The following is a 17,818-nucleotide window of genomic DNA, read 5'->3' as shown; positions in this document are numbered from 1 at the left end:
CCGGACACTTCCCGCCCCCCAAAGAAAAGAACGCCAATCAGACGGCCGGAGACCGAGGACTCGCGGAGCAGACGGCCACAATCACCATTACAAGAGCGATTGCGAACGTGCTTGTTTTCTCTCTTTGACCAACCCAGCTGCGACCCACCCGAAGACAGAGAAGCACAAAAATTGCAGGGAACTCATTCATGCTCCTCTCCATGGAAATCTTTAGTAAAAGGCGAAAGATTTGTACGAAATGAAAAGAAACCAGAGTGCATGGCTGATTAAGGCCATTTAAGGCCTTAATCAGGCAATTAAGGCCCACACCGATCCTGAGCCTCAGAACTCCGGGCGCAATTAAGGCCCAAACCAGTTCTGACCTTCAGAACTCCGGGCGCAATTAAGGCCCACACCATTCCTGAACTTCACGGTAAGGGTCCAAAACCCGTTCAAAAACTCCACGCGCAATTAAGGCATAAACCAGCTTCGAACGCCTGTACACAATACCGCGGAACCCCTGCCAGACCAAATTCTGGGCTTACAGCAAACAACCCATTACATACACCGGTGTCTTCCCCGGGCCAGAGGAATTCAGAAACTCACGTTTACTCCGTCATCTCGGGCGATTCTCGCAGGGAGCAGAGATTTCCCAATCGGTCAGAGAGAGTCGGGACTTTTAAATAAAAGAGGAGTCCTTACCTCTTAGTTATGTGCGCGCTGACCATCTCTCCTGCCGATGGGAAGTTCTGCGCCTTCTGGAGCATCTGCCGACTACGCCAAATTTGTTGTAACAGAAGAAATAAGGTTCTTGATCCCGAGATGAAGTAAAACAGATGAGTTTATTGCATGCAAGGAACAATAAAGCCGAAGTCTTGTTTCCCGCAAGAAACAACAAAACCGAAGTATTGTTCCCCGTACTGTTACAAACTTTTGGGGTATATAGTGTTTTCTTCTCCGTTTCTGACGTCACTCGGTCTGATGGTAAAGAGGGGGGTTCATGGTATTTGGCCAGTTTACGATGTTCTGGACAAATGGTCAGTTTAACATTACACCCAGGGGGGTTCCTAGCTTGCATCTGCAATCCTTATCAGTTAACCCCCCTTTCCTGCCATAAACCCCAGTTTGTGACTTGAAAGTCTAAACCCCCTACAGAAAGGATTAAATTCAAACCCCCGTCTCCACATCTTTCTTCAGTATCTTAATAAAGTGAAGGAGCTGCCCCTTCGCCAAGGCGGTGTGGGGCAGAATGGACAACATAATGCAACTCCTGGAAACGAATGCGGTGCTCAGCTACCAGTACATTCTGCTGGGGCTGGCACCTACCGGACTGGACAGGGGGACGCAGTTCCTGATGTGGCTGCTGCTGTCCCTCACAAAGAAAGGCCTGTGGGACGCGAGAAACAATCTCATCCGGCACAACAACAAGTGGGGAGCGAGGGAGCTGGAAGAGAGGATCCTGGCGGACCTCAGGAGGAGGATGAAGCGCGACGTTGCTAAATGGGGTTTCCCCACGGCAAAGGAGCACTGGAAAGGCCTATGGACCCTGTACAGGGATTAATGGTTTACAGCAAGCGGTAGGGTTTGGAGGGACTCTCATAATAGCGCAAATCCGCCCACCCTTGCAAGGATTGATAACAGACAATCACCGCCGTTCCGCCGATGTTTTAATTTTGTGGAGTGTTATCGTGTGAGACGTTTCCCTTTGAGATGTGTTTTTTTTCGGAATAAAGTATATTTTATAAGAAAAAAAAAAGATTGTACCATAAAGATTTCCATGGAGAGGACTATGGTTTCCTGCAGGACTATGCCGGTAGGAGGACCAGGTTCCACAACTTCAAGGGGCTGTGTCGAGGCGATCCACAGTACTGTCAGGACCAGCCCTGGCAGTTTTAGGATTCCCATTCTGGAACATAGATGAGGCACATGGTACAGTTCCACTATAATTTTGAATATATTTTCCTAGCAGGACCTACAGTACAGTACCTAACTACCTGCAGCTACAAAGGGGCACCCCCCTCTTTGATCGGGTTTGGACGTTTAACCCTATTCTGTGTTCTCCGGCGCCATTTGAGGTGGGCGATACAACCGGAGGTGGTTGCGATGCACCCACTTGTAGACCAGAGATTGCCTTCCCTTCTCAATCTGAATTCGATAAGCTACCGGTGATACCTTATCGACAATCTCGTGGGGTCCTGTCCAACTGGGTAAGAACTTCCGGGCCACCCCTGTGGGTTTGGCAAATTGGAAGTACAGGACCTTGTCTCCTACTTGGAGTTCCTGGTTAACTGCCTTTCGGTCATAGTATGCTTTCCTACCCTCTGCACTCCTTCCCAGATTGTTCTGGGCAAAAGCAAAGGTTGCCTGCAGATGTGCTCGCAGGTCTGACACATACTGATGGGCCGTAGCAGCCCCCGTCGTGCTCAGGTCCTCCACCCCATAAAGACAGTGTAGGGGAAGAGTCATCTTCCGACCTGTCATCATCTCAAAAGGTGGGACCCCCGTAGAGCAATGGGGCTTACCTCGGATGGCCATCAGAACCAGGGGCAGCTTAATGTCTCAGTCCCTACTGCTGTTGGAGACAAACTTTTTGAGCATACTAACCACCATTCGGTTTGCCCTTTCTGCCTGGCCCGAGGATTGAGGGTGGTAGGAGATATGCAACTGGGTCTTGACCCCAAGCATATTCCACAGGGTTGCCATTACTGTAGCTGTGAAATGGGTTCCCCGATCCGAGACCACGGTCAGGGGGAATCCCCATCGACTGAACACATGGTTCACCAACAGCACTGCAGTTGTCTCTGCCGTGTCGTTGGGTGCTGGGAGGCACTCAATCCATTTTGTGAATGCACACGTAACAGTGAGGAAATATTTGTTCCCTCTGGATGACCTCACCAGCGGCCCCACCCAATCCATTTGAAGATTGGACCAGGTGAATGTCATGCCCTTTTTCTGGAGTGGTGCACGGTGCAAGGGCCGTGATGGTTGGAACTGGCTACACGTCAGACACCCCTTTACATACGCGGCGATGTCTTGGCCCATGTGAGGCCAGAATGCCACCTGCTGGATAGTGTCGTATGTAGCCTTGATTCCCCGGTGACCCCCACAGGGTTCGTCATGAGCGTGTTGGATCATGACCCCCCGATGACAGTGGGGAACTACCCACTTTGGGACACCTTGTGCAACTGGTACACAAACCAACAACCCCTTTATAATTTTTAGGTTGTCTTTCACCTCTGCCAGCTCCTTCAGCTCCAGAGACTGGCTCAGCACCTGCTCCGAAAGAGGTTGACGCACTGGGTCAGCGATATGCTGATACATTTGCCCAATTGCTGGGTCCTGTTTCTGCATTTCCGCAAGATCGGTGTTAAAACCCTGTGACCCAAGCACTACAGATTGAGGGTCAGCTCCGACATCCTGTCTAGCCCTGCTTCGGGTGACCGCCTTGACCTCAGCCACGAATTCTGGGGGTAGCCATTCCTGCTGGAACTGCCAGGGTTCACCCTCTAAGGCACCAGATTTGGCCAACCGGTCGGCCTCATCATTCCCGTCTTTGTCGGGTCCCTTCACCTGGGAGTGTCCCTTCACCTTCCTCCAGTAAACCATCATTCCAGCCTCGGTCGTGAGCTTGTCACTGGCCAGGAACAACTCTTTGTTCTTTACTTCCTTGCCCCGGGCATTTTTCATGCCGTTACCCTTCCAATACGGAACGTGAGACACGAAGCTATGTCGGGCGTAGTTCGAGTCACTACAGATGACAAACTGTTTAAGGCCATGTGTCAGGGCCTGCTGGAGGGTGATCAGCACCCCAGCTACTTCCGCATACTGACTAGTCTTTGGTCCTAGCTTATAGCGGGTCGGCCCACAGGGAGTATTGTCTTGCCAGACTACTCCTACCCCTGCTAGCACCTGCTGTTCGTGGCGAAAAGAGCAACCGTCAACATAGGCCATGGGTAAGCCCTGGCCCACGTTCTCATCGTAGTACCGATGATTGTTCGGTAGCTCAGCAGCGGGAATTGTTTCTGGAGCTTCCATGTCAGTGTCACAGCCGTGACACACTTGGCCCAAAGCCAGGCCCTGTCCCAGGTACATTTTCTTGCTCTGTGCATAACGTACCTCTATCTCATAGCCTTGTAGGGCCATCATTCATGCCACAATCCTGCTATTTGACACCCTGCCCGCTTTCAGTCTCTGGCTATGCAGGAATGTCACAGGTTGGTGGCAGGTTTCGATGATGATCTTTTGTCCCCCAACATAACTACGGAAGTGTTCTACCGACCAGACCGTAGACAACAGGGCCTTCTCGCAGTCCAAGAACTTTTGCTCCACTGGGCTCAGGGCTCGACTGGCATATGCCACCACCCTTCGCTCTTGGTTATATTCCTGACTCAGAGCAGCCCCAAGGCAGTGCTCTGAGAACCCTGCTTCAAGGTAGAAGACCTTATTTTTGTCAGGGTAGGCCAAGCTCGGCGCACTACCGAGTCTGCGCTTCAGCTCCATCACAGCCTGTTCTGGGGAAGGCCCCCACTCAAAGGGCACGTCTTTCTGCAACAGCTTGTGGAGGGGCCTTGCTATTTCAGCGTAATCCTCAATGAACTGCTGGGAATAATTACATACTCCCAGAAAGCTGCGCAGTTCAGACAGGTTAGTGGGCGACTTCATATTCTGGATAGCTTGGACTCTGCTGGACTGTGGCTGTATGCCTTGGGCTCCAACCAACAGTCCCACGTACTCCACTTGGGTCCTACACCACTGTCCCTTAGCCAGGGACAGTTTGGCCCCTGCACAGGAGAGCTGGGTCAACACATGCCTGATCTCGGCCATGTGTTCTTCCCAGGTCTGACTCCTCATCAGAATATCGTCCACATAGACCAGGTTGCCCCTGGCGGCTGCATGACTCATGGCTTTGTGCAGAAATATGTTGAACTCCGCTGGGGAGTTGGAATACCCAAAGGGGCATCGATTCCAGGTGAACTGCCTGTTTCCAAAGGAAAAGGCCAGTTTGTACTGGTCTGTTGGTTCTACCTTAAGGGTCCAGAACCCATTGGCCACATCCACTGTGGTGAAATATTTCGCTGTTGTCACCTTGAATAACTCCTGATCTAGGTAGATCATTGGCCATCGTGACAAAGGAACCTGTTTATTCAGCTGCCGGTAGTCAATGGTCAGACGCCATTTACCATTGGGTTTCAGCACCGGCCACAGTGGGGAGTTATAAGTGGAGTTACACTCCCTTATGATCTGACGCTCTAGTAGAGCATCCAACGTCTGCTTTATGGACTCGTATGCCGTGAGGGGAATGCGATACTGCCTGACATAGGTTGGGCGGGCGCCAGGGGCCGTTGGAATGCGCACTGTGTTCAAATCCGTCACCCCGCAGTCATAGGCGTCCCGTGCAAACACTTCCCGGAAATCCTGGAAATTCTGACGCAGCTGCTGACGCTGGCTTTCCGTTTCCAGGGCATCTGCCTTGCCAACCTGTTCCTGTACCTGCTCTAGGAACCCCGCTTTTGACGGCATGGCGGTATCCCGGGTCGTACTCTCGGCTGAGTGGTCCATCGGAACACCTGCGTGTACTGTGTACACAACCATCTCATCCTTATCGCTAAGGTCCACCCTGCACACCTCCTGGTTGCAGAATCCCTCTATTGGCATAATTGCAATCATCCGCCGGGGGTAGGTGTAGTACACCTGCTCGGTTCCCCCCTCCCTGGCCAAGGGACCAGGGAGCTGCCCCAGTACTGGGATGGCTAGTTCGAAATCATAGATACCATTGTCAATTACCAGTTCCATGTCAGTGCGAGCAGGGATTTTGACATCTTGTTTTGCTATGTTCTGCACCAACAGGCAGGTGGCTCGGCCATTCCGTTCCAGTCTGGGGGTACAACAGACTGCTAGGTTCAGTCTGATAAACTGAGCTGATGGTTGGAAGAAAACCATCTCAGCGTCCATTCTCTGTCCCTTCTTTAGGACAAGGCGTACTGGAAACCCTGCTGTTGACGCAGGAACGATCAGGTCCGATTCGTTTACTACCTGGCAGGCCTGAGGAATCGTCTGACCTGACCGAATGTTCTCGGGGTCACCGCTTAGAGAGTGGGCATCTGGGTCCACCCGTGTCCACAGCACACTGTTTACTGTGTCCAGCTGGGCGCCCAGTCGAACCAATAGGTACTTCCAATAGGAAGTAGTGAGCAAACTTCCTTTTTCCGATGGAGATGGAAGCTACACAGCTTCCTTTGCTCCAAATGGACTTATGAGATGGGGGTGCCCACCACAGAACCTGTGACTGCGTCACCAGGGTCACCTGACAGCTTCGCGACAGGTCCTCGAACAGACCTTCACTGATTATGGACTTCTCAGAGCTGAGGCTAAGAATTACATCATCAACCTGCACTTCTGCCACCTGGACCCCCTCCCACCACCATGGGGTGGTAGTCCTGGACCCCCTGAGGTACCAGGGTGCACAGAAAGGACTCCCATTCATTACCGGACAGGGAGATCCACTCTTCTTCAGGGATGAAAAGGGGGTGTGCTTTACCTGGCGGGTCAAGCAGCTGCTTGGAGCACTGCTCCTGTAGTTGGGAGACCGTGGGAGTGCTGGCCTGGGCAGGACTTCCCTGTAGTTTTGGAAAGCAAGAAGAGACATTTATTCTCGTCCAGAGGAACCAGGAGGAACCTCCAACTCAGCTATAGTGTTCAGTGGGCACTGTGTGATCACAGCATAACCACTGAATCCCCCTTTTTGCTGTGCAACAGGCTTAGGGTTTTTGACCTGAGCCCACAATTTTCCACGCTGGCAGTCCACCAGAGGCTCCAGCCTGTCAAGCAGGTCTTGGCCAATGAGTAGTGGCTCTGTTTTAAACCTAGAGATGTAAACAGGATGCACCACGTTCATTGGCCCGAACCTAAGTGCCACCCACACTCGGTGTGTGATCCTGGCATGATCCTGGGTATAGCTGGAAATATCTATCTTACACGGTTCTACCTTAAGTCTGATGCCTTTTCCTTTCGCTACTCGTTTGAGCTCGCTGAGTAGATCGGCTGACATCAAACTAATTTCAGCCCCAGTGTCAATCAGTGCTTCTCTATCTAAGACGTTTTCAAGAGAAACCTTGATATAAATACGCCTTGCTTTGCCTTTCTGGCTGAGATTCCCTAAGAATTGTAGGATTGTGGGTCAGCGCCCAACTCAGAGTCACAGCCTTCTTCCAGGCAGGAACCCTCCCACCCAATCAGATAGACTGAGGGAGGGGCTTGGGACGGATCCCCGCCTCCTCCAGTGAGAAGGGGCGTGGTCCCCCTAAGCTCATTCACACTTCCGGCATTCGGTGCGGAAGGTTTACCCTGTCCTGATCTCTCAGGCAGGGCTTGTTCAAGCCTGGCCAGGCGGGCTGCAGTTGACTCCCTTCGTCCAGTCTTATGATAGGCTCTGCCTGAGCCCTTGCCTTCCCCGTAGCGCTCACGGCGGCTCTGACGCTTAGTGCGGTCCTGCCTGCCTATTTTGCGACGGGGCTTAGCGAGCTCAGGAACCTCAGCTGCCTCGAGCTGAGGCGAGTCGTCAACCCTGCTGGCTTTAGTGGCGAACACGGCCGTTTTAGCAGGTTTTTGCTCTGAGGAAGCAGAGACTTCAGCTCCCCAGGCTTTTTGAGCCAACCTTCTAATGTCAGACATTTTCATCGCTTTTGCATCAGTGTGCATCACAATCATTTTCCTGACTGAGGGATGCAGATTAGCAATGAATAAACCTTTGAAATTCACGTTCTCTTCGCAACCCTCTTCATTCCGCCCAGCAAAATAAGTGCGCCTAAGCCTCTGATAATAGTCGCGAGGGGCTTCAGCTTTTTCGTGCTTAATATGGTGCACAGCGGCCACGGCAGCTATGGGATCGATAAAAGCCGAAAATTCTCCGAACATTGCCTGACACAGCTCCTCAAAGCTATTACAGACCTCCGGTCCTTGTCTAGACATCCACTCGTGGACCGCTCGGCTGGTAGTTTTCCTTACTAACATAGCCTTTTCCTGTTCGGACGCTTCGGGCATAAACTGCAAAGTATATCTCAGCTCATCGATGTAGGTCTCCACATTATTCCCTGACACTGACGGGTCAAACCTTTCTACATCTTTGGCTAACTGCCTCAGGGAGTGGAGGTTAATTTTTACGGTTTCTCCGCGGGCAGGGAGACGGCCGTGATCAGGAGCAGGGGGTCTATGCCTGAACTGACTCGCCCTTGCGTTTCGCGCAGGACTCGGCGATCTCCCCCATGCCGATCCGACCACAGACCCTGGCCGGGAGAAACCTCCTCCCGGCGCGCTGTGTGAGCGCTCCGGGCTGCTAGGTGGGCTGGCATGCAAGTGGGATCTAGTCTATTTTGCTTCCAGTACGGCAGCATCTGACTCCTTTTGCCTTTCCTGGCTGAGCTCATTTAAACTCTCAATTTCTTTTTCTTTTTCTTTCAAGCTCGCTTCCAGGTCTCTCCTAGCTACCTCAGCCGCAGTTTCTCTAGCAGACAAGTCATCTAATTTACCTAAAACTTCCCTGAGTCAGTCTTCACTTTCCTCATTTTTCACTCTCTTTTCTCTGATTATATCCAACAACTCAACTCGCTCCGCCTTATATCTTTCTAGCGTTCCCTGAAGCTTTTGAAACTTTGTCAGCTCGGACAAAGACAGTTCCAGCTGTTTAGCTAGATTTAAGGTGAAACTCGATAGGACCAGAACTGCTTTCACAGACCCTCCTGTGTTAAGCTGGTTCGCTACCTTAGCTACTAAATCTACTTGCAGCTTCTCAATATCATCAAAGTTCAACTTTTCGATACCACTCCAGTAACCAGGATTGTCGTCGCTAGAAATAGTACTTATAAGCGACTCCACTTCAGACATTTTAGCAGCCATTGTCATTACGTCTGTAGGGAAAACCGGTTCAGGGACGCCAAATATGTAATCATAGTGGCTCTCTGAAGGCACCAGTTCTGCAGGGTTTGGGCATTTACTGAGACAATTATTAATTGTAGCAGTAAATCACAAAGTTGATTCTTTTGATGGCTTTAGAATCCAACCATGCGATATAACTCAAACAACGCACACACACAGGTACTAATACACGAGGATACATTTATTAATACATAGAATATGCATATAAACCTAACAGATCTTATCGAGAGGGTTATCAGAATACAAAAGGTATATATTCAATCAGTTACAAAGTGTTACACATATCAAGAGGACATACGTTCAGTATATCATTCATTAAGACCGTTTCATAAATGAACTTGGTTACAACTTCTACATTAGATACTCAAAACAAGTACATAACTCTTAGGAATTAAATTGATATCAACTGGTTGGGATAACAATTGAATTCTCGAGCTGTAATGCATTGAAGTTGAATACTCATCCAATCTTTGGGGATTCAGATCTCCTGCGGACTCAAAGAAACAGTTGCAGGCTGTTGCTGTCCAATCCGCGCTCTCTGGCTCCGTGCCAGGCTGTGCTGTGCGGCTTGCGACGGTGCGCTGCTGATGCTCACTGTTGGCTTTAACTAGCAAAGTTTGTGCACAGGAGAAAAGATGACTGTGGGTCCCAGCAAGTCAGGAAGAGGACCGGTTCGTTCCTGATGAAGAGCTAGTTCTGAATAGTGATTCAGCTGTCCACAGTTCCGACCTATTCACAAGGCCTGCTGCTGGTTACTCTCTGGCAACCTCCACTCTAGACTCTTAGAACAAAGGAAGGTTCTGGCACTCGGACATACTGGCCGTTCCATGGTTGTCCGGGCTGAGTCTCAGGATGGTCAGGAGGCGCGCTGCGAGAATGTCCTGCCCTTGGGATTCTCCTTTGAATTCCCTTTAGAATTGTTGAATCTGAATCTGAATCTGAATCTTGTTGAATCTTCCCTTCTGAATCTGAATCTCCAGGCTCTCTGTGTTGCCTGTTTTTACCTGGAGGAACTTCAGCTCATTGATTGGCTGAAAGTTCCATGGGCATCAGAGTCCCATGTGGGTTACTCGGCCCTACCAGTCCCTGATTGGTTGATCAAGGTGAGATATGAGTCACTTACTCCTGACACTTAGTAATGCAGTCCAGATGTCCAACTGGCACTCCCTAGACAGATAGGCGCCAATGGATGACCATTGATCATGATAGCCAGGCTTAGCTAAGTGCATCCCCCTTTGGGAGCTGTCCTTATCAAAAGAAAACATCTTGCATGAATAGTTTCTCTGTGGCTGCACCACAGAGATGAACAGAGAAATGGGGCCTCATTTGGGAAGGCTCAGAACACTTAATTCTTTCTATTAATAAGCCTCACCGCTACATATCCCCCCTTTTTGAAGGCCACGAGGTCCCGAGGCATTGTTGCCTTCAAAACAAAACAGAGTTAAGTGATGTCCCTTGCCATTAGAACATTAATCTTAAATGTCTACATTACTCCTCGAGAATTCATACCGGAACCAGCATTGGATACAAACAGGATGAATAACATCTGGAGTATGTATAAACACGGTAGGAGACATTATCTAAGTCTAGGAGTACACATCAGGAAGTTCACTGTCAATATCTGATACCTCTGTAGTAGATATTTGGGGAGAAGTCACTTCCTTTCTTTTGACATGCTACCTTTGACTCATTCATGCTACCCAGAGTACATCTTGATGTGAGAGTACATCATTCAGAGTACACTGTCAGTCATGATCCAGCTACCTGGCAGTAGTGTTACAATAACAACGGTTCCTGTTCCCAGCCCCCCCGATAAACCACAACACCTGTGTTGGGTATCTGCTAGGGTGGTTTGGAGGTTTGTTCCATTAAAGCAAACTCAACTACCTGTACCTCTTCAGGACTTACTGTTTCTTGGATTTCTATCCAATTCAATAGTGTGGCACCTGAAGGCATCCACGACCTCAAGTTTGGTCTTATATTGTCTGGTTCCAGACCGTACAGTGTTAAGTCCAAGCTGTACTATGGCCTCCTTGGGAACTTGCAGGAAAACTGTTTGATTAGGTAGCTGCATTGCGGTAGCTGTATCATGCCTGTCACAAGTCATAGTGTCAGTTAAATGTGGTGTGCTTACCAGCCATTTACTTCCCACCTGCTCTTCGTGGGGTTCATTAACATCCCTCTGCTCGTCAGTAGCTTTACACCCTTCATTGGTGAATCATTTAGACTCAGCCAATGGATAGCTTTGGTAGCCATACCCATCTCAAGATTTGGAACTGAATTCAATCTTGGATTGCCTTCTGGGTGAGCTATGAGCGATGGGGTTAATGTCACATACTCCTCTACTGAGAAGAGTGGAATCAAGTGGGTTGGGATTTGTGCCATGGCTAGACTGGCTACAGTGGCACTAAGCTCCCTTAACAGGTCTTGTGTCAACATTCTGGCCTGTTGCACACAAGCATAAACCCACTGTATAACACCAACAATCATGTCCACTGTTTGGGGAATAAGGTTTAACCCTGTTGCATAGGAAGTTGCCTGTAGGGTTTTCCCTAAGCTTTCCAACTTTTGCTGCTGTCGATACAGTCTGTCACTACCCTCTGGCATCTCTGACACCTGCCTTCTTGGGGCAGTCAGGGGGAGAGTGCCAGTAGCACACAAACCTACCAGAAATAGCAAACGTGCAACAGTGGCGGCAGCAATCAGTCCTCCCAAAAGTCTTTTCGGGTGGCTGATCCCAGTCATCTCCTTCTGAGTGACTGTTGCCTTTCTAAGCTGGCGCAGCGTGTACATGGTGTCTTTCTCAGTATGCCATGTGGCATCTTGGGCACCAACATCCTGGAAATCTGTGGAGATCTGATGCAGCTGCTGATGCTGCTCCTCCTTTTCCAGGACATTTGCTTTTTCGATTTGTTCATGCCTGTGCTCTAGGAACCCTGCAGGGGGCGGTGCAGCGGTGGAGCATGCCTGACCCTCGGCTGAGTGGTCATCTGGAGCACCTGAGTGATCTGGGATTGTTACCCCATTCTCACTGTTCAGGTCCACCCTGCACACTTCCTGATTGAGGAATCCCTCTATCGGCATGTTTACAATCGTTCGCTGGGCGTGGGTGTAGGACACCTGCTCGCTCCCCCTTTCCCTCGCTAGGGGTTCAGGGAGCTGCCCCAGCACTGGGATAGCTAGTTCACTGTCCTTGAACTTACTATCACTCACCAGGCCCATGTCAGTGCAGGCGGGGATTCTGACACCCCTCTTTGCGATGTCCTGCACTGGCAGGCGGGTGACTTGACCATCCAGCTCCAGTCTGGCTGAACCACTGTTGATCAGACTCAGACTGACAGACTGAGCTGGTGGCTGTAAGAAAACCGGCTCGGCTTTCATTCCCTGTCCCTTCTGTTGGACTGGGTGTGTTGGAAACCCTGCCGTTGAGGCAGGAACAATCAGGTCAGTCTCACTCACTACCTGGTAGTTGTGAGAAATAATGTTACCTGACTGCAGGTTCCCTGGGTCAAAGCAGAGGGAATCGGCATCTGGGATCAGGTGTGTCCACAGCGCAGTAGTCTCAGAGTCCAGCTGGACCTCCTGTCTAACCTGTGAATGTTGCACCAGGGGCACCTGGCGGTGGCCCTGTGACAGCTGCTCAAGCAGATCCTCACTAATAGAGGACCTCTCAGGGCTAAGGGTGAGGGCTACATCACCAACCTGCTCTCCTGCCATCTGGATCCCTTCCACCACTGCAGGGTGGTGGTCCTGACCCCTCTTGGGTGCCAGGGTACACAGGGAAAGCTCCTTTTCATCGCCAGGTGGGGAGATCTGCTCCTCTTTAGGGATGTAAAAGGGGTGTGCTTTACCTGGTGGATCAGGCGGCTGCTTGGAGCACCGCTCCTGTGGCAGGGAGGCTGTTGGGACCTCGGCCGGGACACGACTTCCCTGTATATTCGGGGAACAAGAAAATATTTGTATTTCTTGTCCAGAGGGAACAGAAGGAATCTCCACATAGGCTTCTGTGTTCGGTGGGCACTGTGTGAGCACAGTCTGCCTCTTGGCCCCCCTTTTCTTCTGTACAGAAGGCTTAGGAGCCTTGACCTGTTTCCACACTTTGCCTTTCTGGTGATCCACCAAAGGTTCCTCTCTGAGTCGCATGCCCTTTTCTTTTTCTACCCGTTTGAGCTTGCCGTGTGACATCAAACACCTCTCAACCTCAGTGTCAATCAGTGTCTCACTGTGTAAGACATCTCCCATGGCAGCCTTGAGGTAAAAGCTTCCTGCTTTTCCTCTGTGTTTTACTGCCTGCTCTGTGACTTCAGGGGTGGAGTCAGCACTCACTTGGGAGTGGCTGAATTCATCCAGGCAGGAACCCTTCCGCTCAATCAAATAGACTGAGGGAGGGAGAGGGGGCGGGTCTCCGCCTCCTCCAGTGGAGAGTATCAGCTCATTCACGCTTCCGGCAGCCTTGGGGAGCGGTTGTCCCTGTCCTAATAAAGCTTGTTCAAGCCTGGCCAGGCGGGCGGCTTTTTGTTCAGCCTTTTCTAGCCCTTTCCCTCCCCCGGTGTTCTCATGGCACTTAGGACGCTGGGTGCGGTCCTGTGTGCCTTTGGAACGGGGCTTAGCCAGCTCAGGAGCCTGTGCTCCTTCGAGCAGGGGGGAATTAACCCTGCTGGCTCTGACGGCGAACACAGTCGCTTTAGCAGCTTTTTGCTCAGAGCGACTTTGGACATCATACTCCCAGGCTTTCTGCACGAATCTCTTAATATCAGTCATTTTCATGGTCTGTGCATCTGTATGCATTAAGATCATTTTTCTGACTGACGGGTGGAGATTCGCAATGAATAAACCCTTGAAATGTGTGTTCTCTTCGCAACCCTCATCATTTCGCCCTGCAAAATAAGTTCGTCTAAGTCTCTCGTAATATTCACGAGGGGACTCTGCTCTCTCGTGCTTAATGTTAAGAGCGGCGGCTATCGCAGCAGACGGGTCAATAAACGCACTGTATTCTTCGATAAGTGCTTGACAAAGCTGCTCAAAGTCATTACAGACTTCTTTCATCTGCCTAGCCATCCACTCATGTACAGCTCTGCTGGTAGTTTTCCTGACCAGAAACACTTTCTCCTGTTCTGTGGCGTTTGGCAGGTACTGCAGGTTATACCTGAGGTCCTGAATATAACTCTCGATATTATTCTCTGACACTGCGGGGTCAAATCTCTCTATGTCCTTCGCTAGCTCTCTCAGAGAATGGAGATTTATTCTACTAGCTTCTCCGCTGACGGAGATATGGAAGAGATCGTGGTCAGACCTGTCGCTGCTAGAGAGAGTGCTTAATAGCGACTCGAATTCAGACCTTTTAGCAACCATCGTTAAACTTAAAGAGTATTACTTTTAAGTACGAAATCACAGTTTTACCACAGAAAACCACAAGATCAAGTATGCAATCAACCCGGTAGATCGCAAAAGATCACAAAACAATCAAGCACTGCTTAAAGAGCAAGGGGAACTTTTTCTTTTGGCTTTCAGCACACTGTATTGTCGTGTATGAAACCCGCGGCGTTTTATATGAATTATTCCGCTTGGTTGACTCATTTCAGTCTTGCCACGCCCGTGCCAGGGACGCCAAATGTGTAGTGATTCATAGCCGTTCAGGGACGCCAAATAATGTAGGGAAAACCGGTTCAGGGACGCCAAATATGTAATCATAGTGGCTCTCTGAAGGCACCAGTTCTGCAGGGTTTGGGCATTTACTGAGACAATTATTAATTGTAGCAGTAAATCACAAAGTTGATTCTTTTGATGGCTTTAGAATCCAACCATGCGATATAACTCAAACAACGCACACACACAGGTACTAATACACGAGCATACATTTATTAATACATAGAATATGCATATAAACCTAACAGATCTTATCGAGAGGGTTATCAGAATACAAAAGGTATATATTCAATCAGTTACAAAGTGTTACACATATCAAGAGGACATACGTTCAGTATATCATTCATTAAGACCGTTTCATAAATGAACTTGGTTACAACTTCTACATTAGATACTCAAAACAAGTACATAACTCTTAGGAATTAAATTGATATCAACTGGTTGGGATAACAATTGAATTCTCGAGCTGTAATGCATTGAAGTTGAATACTCATCCAATCTTTGGGGATTCAGATCTCCTGCGGACTCAAAGAAACAGTTGCAGGCTGTTGCTGTCCAATCCGCGCTCTCTGGCTCCGTGCCAGGCTGTGCTGTGCGGCTTGCGACGCTGCGCTGCTGATGCTCACTGTTGGCTTTAACTAGCAAAGTTTGTGCACAGGAGAAAAGATGACTGTGGGTCCCAGCAAGTCAGGAAGAGGACCGGTTCGTTCCTGATGAAGAGCTAGTTCTGAATAGTGATTCAGCTGTCCACAGTTCCGACCTGTTCACAAGGCCTGCTGCTGGTTACTCTCTGGCAACCTCCACTCTAGACTCTTAGAACAAAGGAAGGTTCTGGCACTCGGACATACTGGCCGTTCCATGGTTGTCCGGGCTGAGTCTCAGGATGGTCAGGAGGCGCGCTGCGAGAATGTCCTGCCCTTGGGATTCTCCTTTGAATTCCCTTTAGAATTGTTGAATCTGAATCTGAATCTGAATCTTGTTGAATCTTCCCTTCTGAATCTGAATCTCCAGGCTCTCTGTGTTGCCTGTTTTTACCTGGAGGAACTTCAGCTCATTGATTGGCTGAAAGTTCCATGGGCATCAGAGTCCCATGTGGGTTACTCGGCCCTACCAGTCCCTGATTGGTTGATCAAGGTGAGATATGAGTCACTTACTCCTGACACTTAGTAATGCAGTCCAGATGTCCAACTGGCACTCCCTAGACAGATAGGTGCCAATGGATGACCATTGATCATGATAGCCAGGCTTAGCTAAGTGCATCCCCCTTTGGGAGCTGTCCTTATCAAAAGAAAACATCTTGCATGAATAGTTTCTCTGTGGCTGCACCACAGAGATGAACAGAGAAATGGGGCCTCATTTGGGAAGGCTCAGAACACTTAATTCTTTCTATTAATAAGCCTCACCGCTACACGTCAGAGAAACTTTAAGAGTATTACTTTTTTTTTTCTTTTTCCAAAATACAGTATGGAATCTAGACACCTGAGCAGATGGATTTCCAATCAGCACACGTTACACTAAACGCTAGAAAACAGGGGGATTTCTTTACGCAGTTATCAGCACACCCGGTATTCGTGTATAGAAGCCGCGGTGCTGTGCTGAACTTGAACTCACAGCAACATCAGTTATTCTGTGCGACTGATTCTCATTTCATTCTAAACTCGCCCACCCAGGGACGCCATTAAATGTAATGGTTTGATGGGTTTACTGAGACAATTATTTATTGTAGCAGTAATCACGAGGTTGTTAGTTGGGGCTTTTAGAAAATCAATCGTCAGAACAACTAACAACGCACACACAGGGGTTCAATACACTAGATACATTTATTAATATAAATTGTGCACCAAACAAAGAGATACACAACAGAGAATATATGTCAATATATATCGTTCGGTTACCAAATCGCTAATCAGTGTTATTACCCACTGTTACTCTAAACTCGGAAGTAAATACATTACTCATGAATTAAATTGATAACAACTTGTGTTGAGGTACAATTGAATTCTCGAGACGCAATGTAGAACATGGGGTTTACTTATCCACTGTGTATGGATTTGGAATTTCCCGGCACGAACACCAAACCAGCTGACAGGCTCTGTTGCAGCCTCTGTTCCAGCGGTTGTCCAATGGGCGTTGTCCCGGCATCCTCTGGCTACCGGCCAACCAGTCAAGGTGCAGCTCGGAGTAGGACGAGCGGAGGAATCTGACTGCAGCGCGCAGGGCAGTCGTTGCTCCGAGGGGATCTACCAGCAGTCCGGCTGGCTGGTAGAAAGTCTCTATGCACAGAGTGTGACCGCGAGTCCTCACAAGTCACTCTTGTGCCTGGGAAGAAGCTGGTTCGTTCCCGGTCCAGCACTGCTTCTGAATAAGCTATTCAGGTTGTCGACGAGGGTCCAGCTGTAGGGTCCAACTGTCCAACACAAAAACAATCTGTGGCGTTTAGCGTGACATAGTCTTGCAGGCATCGTGCTGTCTCACTGCAATACTATACCGCTGGAGGAAACAGTCCATCTGGTCATGAAACTCATTTGAACGTCTAGCTACAGCAACTAACACTATCATGATTTATTCAGGATTTGTGGAATCAGCACGTCCCGGAGACAGCTTCCGAAATCGTGAGCATTCTCTGGTGGTGTCCTGCAGGGTGCCTATGGACGTGCGTTGGTGGTATAGTGGTGAGCATAGCTGCCTTCCAAGCAGTTGACCCGGGCGATTGGTTCCAAATGCTGTCATGAGCCTTGGATTGTGACTAGCAAAGCGAAGCCTTTTGAAAGAGCTAAAGAAGTGCAAAACGGAATTGAAGGAGAATCTTACAGGGGATTCTGAGCATTGTCTGCATACACGCAGTCCGATACGGGTGCTGAAAGCTTGAGCTACTCTCAATGTCATGCTGCCTTTCCCCGGAGTAAATCTGTTACATTGAAAGAATGCTTCTGGCAGGTTCAAAAAGGGACCCTTGTTAATTGGAGAAATCAATGATTTCGAATGAATTCTGTATGCGTTAAAAGACAGCTATACACAGAAAACATGCAGGACACTGCTCATGATGTCTCAGTGCGTTTTTCCAAGCCATCTGACAAAGCCCGCCCACTGAAAACTGCAGCACATCGTGTAAAGACGTTCAACTTTGTAACCACTGCACGCACAGGAAGCAGAATAAATTCCTCTTTTCAAACTGTCAAAGGTTTGCTTTGCGAACGCTGCAGGACATCGCACAATCTCTTTTGAACGGGGACAAACCATTTCTTATGGGGCGCAGTAAGTA

The 17,818-nt window shown here is 49.3% G+C and overlaps 1 non-coding gene across 1 annotated transcript; it reads right to left on the bottom strand.

Moving 5' to 3' along the window:
• Positions 1 to 142: 142 nt before the first annotated feature.
• LOC148642543 (U5 spliceosomal RNA) lies at positions 143 to 258 on the bottom strand. The gene has a single exon (XR_015929305.1). It is a non-coding gene; the product is annotated as a U5 spliceosomal RNA (small nuclear RNA).
• Positions 259 to 17,818: the final 17,560 nt, after the last annotated feature.

Source organism: Lepisosteus platostomus, chromosome 22 (assembly GCF_059453375.1).
Source record: "Lepisosteus platostomus isolate fLepPlt1 chromosome 22, fLepPlt1.hap1, whole genome shotgun sequence".
NCBI classification, from domain to species: domain Eukaryota; kingdom Metazoa; phylum Chordata; class Actinopteri; order Semionotiformes; family Lepisosteidae; genus Lepisosteus; species Lepisosteus platostomus.
Note: the sequence above shows the minus strand (reverse complement) of the source record. Positions and strands in the feature narration are given on the sequence as shown.